A 6,000-nucleotide genomic window follows, 5' to 3' on the forward strand; every position below is an offset into this window, starting at 1 on the left:
TGAGCAAAACATGTCATTTCATGTTTCTCCAGTCCATCAACAAGTACCAGCAGAAGCTAGGAGTTGACCCTGCAGTAGACTAGCATCCTATTCTGTGGGGTCTTGTCCTCTCAGTTGCCTAAACACCTTGGAAACTTTGATAAGCTTCCAGTCATATAGGCTTGTAAGCTTGAGGCAGCCTTTCCCAGCCCACTGTTAAAGATGTTTAAGTTGTCTCAGGGCAAGTCTGCTATGATCAAAGATGTTCTGCTTTTTTATTATCTCAACTGGTGAACAATAGCATTATTGTTTTTTGGCTATAGATCAACTCCAACAACATAATCCAGTCTGCACTTCTTAGAGGTTACTACAGAAAGTTTCTATCATATGAGGAGTATATCTAATAAGTGGAACAACTGTGTAAAGATTCTCAATTCTTTTTTAACTGAGCCTTTCCTTAATCCTTTTACTATAATATTTCTTTCTCCTTTCTTGGAGCACCGAAGATATTTTTTTCTTTTTTTTTGTTTTGTAAACAAGTAAAACTGATGGAAGGATAGTGATTTAAGCTGTGCTTCTGACAATATTTCACATGTATTTAGTAAACCTTGAACAGTTAGATGTACAATTCCTCATGTACAGGTTGCAAATGAACACAATAGTGAAACATATGTAAGGAACAAATTATATAATCTTATGTTTCTCATTATTTATCCCATATATATATATATATATATATATATATATATATATATATATATATATATATATATATATTACAAATTAAAAGGGTAAAGGAATTATCAATTTATTAATTAATAAATCAATTAATAATTAATAATTTTTACCAAGACCAACGGTATGAAAGCACCATTATTGGTGGAGAACTTATTCAAAAAAAGTTCATATATTTATAAATATAATTAAGGGATCAGCAAAATATTTGCTTCACCATATACCGAAGTTCAGAAAAATAGCAGCTAAAAAAGCTGAGAATCTCACAGATAGCATCACCTGAACTTCGGTATATGGTGAGGCAATTATATATATATATATAGATAGATTCAAAGTGAATATGGTACTTAAGTTTAGGCACCAGAATTAAGTATGGTATTATCCATGCAATTTCATAATAAGGTGATGAAAATCAAAATAATCAACAAGGATATCCAAACTTAATGCAGCACGATCGTTTCATGCAATTCCATTTAATTAAGCAATGTGAACATTACTTCAAATATAAAATGCAGAGCAATGTTCACATTGCTTAATTGAATGGAGTTGCATGAAACGATTGTACTGCATTAACTTTGGATATCCTTGTTGCTTATTTTGATTATATATATATATATATATATATATATATATATATATATATATATATATATTTATGTATACAAAGATATATACACATACATACACACATAAATCCTCCTCATTCTCCTCTTCCTCCTCACCAACATCATCATCATTTAATGTCTATGTTTCATGCTGGTTTGGATTCTATTGTTTGCCAGGATCCAATGGATTTAAAGCCTGCATTATGCTCCAACGTCTGCTTTAGCATGCTTTCTACAGCTAGAAGCTCTTCCTAATTACAATATATACTGGGTGTTTTTTCCATTGTACTAGTAGGGTCATGTATGTAGATATATATATTGGCTGTGTGGTAAGTAGCTTACTTATTTCTTTATTGCCCACAAGGGGCTAAATGCAGAGGGGACAAACAAGGACAGACAAAGGGATTAAGTCGATTACATTGACCCCAGTGCGTAACTGGTACTTAATTTATCGACCCCGAAAGGATGAATGGCAAAGTCGACCTCGGCGGAATTTGAACTCAGAAAATAACGGCAGACGAAATACCGCTAAGAATTTCGTCCGGCGTGCTAATGTTTCTGCCATCTTGCCACCTTTGGTAAGTAGCTTACTTACTAACTACATGGTTCCAGATTCAGTCCCACTGCATGGCACTTTGGGCAAGTGTCTTCTATTATAGCCTTGGGCCGACCAAAGACTTGTGAATGAACTTGGTAGACAAAAACTGAAAGAAGCCCATCGTATATGTGTGTGTGTGTGTGTGTGTGTGTGTGTGTGTGTGTGTGTGTGTGTGTGTGTGTGTATGTTTGTGTTTTGTCCCCCACAGCAATGCTTGACAACTGGTGTTGGTGCATTTACATTCCCGTAACTTAGCTGTTTGGCAAAAGAGACTGATAGAATAAGTACAAGGCTTACAAAGAATAAGTCCTGGGGTTAACTTGCTCGACTAAAGGCAGTGCCACAGTTAAATGACTGAAACAAGTAAAAGAAAAAAAGAAATAAAAGAATATATATGTATATATATATATATATATATATATATATATATATATATATATATATATATCACGTACACTTGTTTATCAATATATATATATATATATATATATATGTATATGTATATGCACACACACACACACACACACACACACACATATACATATACATGCATAAAGGCACACTATCTTTCCCATTGGCATTACATTGCACAGCTTATTTTAATTTTACTGCCAAGCTGGAAGACATCCTATTTATGCATATTTATGTTTCATTTGGTTTTGGTTTTTTTTTTTACGTTCATTTTCCTCACTGCATATCTTTATTTACTTGTGCAACCTTTTCTTTTTTTTTTTGCTTTTTTCACTGTTCTTGTTTCAACTTATTTCTGTTCTTTCTTGTTCATTGATTAAATCAATTCATCTAAACCCCCAGCAGCTTACATTGCTGACATTGCCATATTAAACAATACTGTTGGAAAGTGTTGAAATCATTATATTTGATTGACAACTGATGAGGAGTAACATATGTATGTGCTCACTTGTATGTATGTATGTATGCATGCATATATGATCCTCTATTTCATTCCTACTCAGAGTTTCCTTTCTTTCTATCACATTTATCAATGATCATGCTTATGCATGAACCAATAAATCATTTAATTTTATGGTTATTATTTTTTGCTCGTGATTATCCTGACACAACTTTCCACTTGATTTCAACCTTATTTTATTACTTTCCTTCCTTCCTTCCTTCTTTTTCCCTCATCCATTTTTTCTTCTTTGTTTATAATTTCTTGATTTTTCCTTTTACTTTTTTTACCTGTCTTTTCTGTTACTAACAAATTCGAATATTTTCATAATGTTCGAGTAGGTGATTTAACAGCTGGGCATTCTTTTTCCTACACCTGCCTTCTCATCTGGGTGGAAACTGTTGTCAGTCAGGCTCACTGAAACAAGTAGAAGGGCTACTCATAGTGACAATAGTAAGGCTTGATACTGTAACCTTGTCGCTGTTCGTTTTTTAATTTAAACTTACAACTCCTTCTTCTGTGGTTGTAGATGTTCATTCTCAGATCAGTTGTGATCAAACAAACACATGACCAAAGACACTCCAGCCGTGACCATTCCGATTTTTTCATTATATCTAAAACTATATTATCTATAATGTCCTTACATTCTTAAGTTTGTATAGTGTTATTTAAGGGAGGTTTGGTTACTATGTTAAACAACCAGAAGTAGCTCTCTCAAATATGTTACAAAAGTACTATCTCTTGGGTAGTAAGATTGTATCTGTTGCAATATTTTTGCTGTAACTTGGGTTTGTATTTTACTGTATGAGAAATAAGTAATAGATATATCGGTTTCAAATTTTGGCACAAGACCAGCTGTTTTGTGGGAGGTGTTAAGTCTTATATCGACCCCAGTACTTAACTGGTACTTATTTTATCAACCCCGAATGGATGAAAGGCAAAGTCGACCTCAGCAGAATTTGAACTCAGAATGTAAAGACAGATGAAATGCCACTAAGCATTTTGCCTGGTGTGCTCATGATTCTGCCAGCTCACCACCTTATAAGTAAAATACATATTGAGTAAATGCTGTTAGTGACAAACTCCATTCCTATCCAGGAGCAGATTGATTTCACATCTGTTCAGCAGCAGAAGTTCTGGAGCTGCAGTTTTTATGAACCCCTGTGAAGTCAGGAAACATTCTTATCACTGATGTGGGCTATTTAAGGGTCTTCGAACCAGTGCTAAATTATAGTGGTGGTGGTAGCCAGTGATGGTGATGTTGGTATCCATAGTGATGGTGATGGTGGTAGTAGTCAAAGTGTTTTTAGTGGTGGTGAAGATAATAATTAGTACAGTGGTGGTGAAGATGATAATTAGTACAGAGGTGGTAAGGATGGTGGTGGTGGAGATACTAACAGTACTGGTAGCAGTGATGGTAGTGATAATGGTGGTAGTCATGGTGGTAGCGGTAAGGAGTGTTGGTGGTAGTGGCAGTGGTAAAGGTGGTGACGATGGTTGTGATGGTAGTTGTACTGATAGGGAGACTATCAGTAACGATGGTAATGACAGTGATGACAAAGGTTGTGGTAGCAGTGCAGGTACTGGTACTGGTGATAGAATGATTTTTAAACAAACCATTGTGGTTGGGAAAACAGTTTCCATCTAAAATCCTAAGTTAAGAAACATTGAGTTAGACTGGTACAGAAATGGATGACTATATATATATATATATATATATATATATATATATATATATTAAATTCAAATTATGATAAACGTAAATAAACAAACGATGTTTGCTTTTAGAAGCATTGAGATGTCTTTTAGAAAGTTAAAGAAGTGATTTTAAATTCTCAATCGCAGAATAATGCTAATAATATAGCCTGAACAGGATAAACTATCCCTATTTTGCAGAGAAAAATGTAGGTGGCTAGCTGTGGACTTGAACTCACATCCCCGTGATTACATGTCACGATGCTTTGACTGATTAAGCTAAGCTACCCACTACAAATTCCTCTGCAAATTAAGATATATAAATCTCGCTTTATGAGACGCTCTCATATGTTAAATTCAAATTACGATGAATGTAAATAGGGATAGTTTATCCTGTTCAGGCTATATTATTAGCATTATTCTGCGATTGAGGATATATAAAAAATCCTTTTCCAGAATGGTTGGTGCCAGCTGTTGCAAGGTTTGACCAGAATTGTGGCTGTGTGGTAAGAAGTTTACTTTCCAACCATATGGTTCCAGCCTCAGTCCCACTGTATAGCACCTTGGGCAAATGTCTTCTATTATAGCCTCAGGTTGACCAAAGCCCTGTGGGTGGATGTGGTGGACTGAAACTGAAAGACGTCCGTCATATATATATATATATATATATATATATATATATATATAGAACAAGTTGAAAGATATATTTTTCAACATGTAAATACTGAACAGTATATATAAAGGATAAAACCTGCTCTTAAAAGGATTTTATCCTTTATATATACTTTTCAGTATTTACTTTAAGTGTTAAAAAAAAAATGTCTTTCTATTTGTTCGACAATACATTTCAATGCTTCAAAAACATACTTATGTTTGTTTACATATATACATATATTGTCAGCAAATCATAAATTGGAAAGAGAAGTACACTCTGAGTTATAAAGCAGTAGAATGAATATTTAGATAATGATAGCTATGGCTGGTTCATAGGATTACCCAGGATTTTGCATCCGTAAAGTGCTAGGCTTTACATATGTTTCATTAGATGTATGTAAAGCCAAGTGTTTTATGGAAGTGAAACCCTGGGTAACCCTATGAACTGGCCATAATTATCATAATCTAAATACATATATGTGTGTGTGAGTGTGAGTGTGTGTGTGTGTGTGTGTGTATGTGTGTGTGTGTGTGTGTGTGTGTGTGTGTGTCTTTAACTCCATACCACTACTTGACAACTTTGGGATTATTTGCATCCCCCAGCAAAAGAGACCAACAGAGTAGATACCAGGCTAACAAAAAGGTACAGGTTTTGATTTGTTTGACCAAAACATCTTTAAGACTGTGCCCCAGTATGGCTGCAGTCTAATGGCTGAAAGAAGTAAATGATGAATGGTAAAAATATTAAAAAATGGTAAGAAACTAAATTTGACTTCAGAAGGATTTGAACTCTAGCAGATTAATTAATAGGAACAGTACATTCT

This window comes from Octopus bimaculoides, chromosome 2 (genome assembly GCF_046866305.1).
Source record: "Octopus bimaculoides isolate indiv1 chromosome 2, ASM4686630v1, whole genome shotgun sequence".
Classification (NCBI taxonomy): Eukaryota; Metazoa; Mollusca; class Cephalopoda; order Octopoda; family Octopodidae; genus Octopus; species Octopus bimaculoides.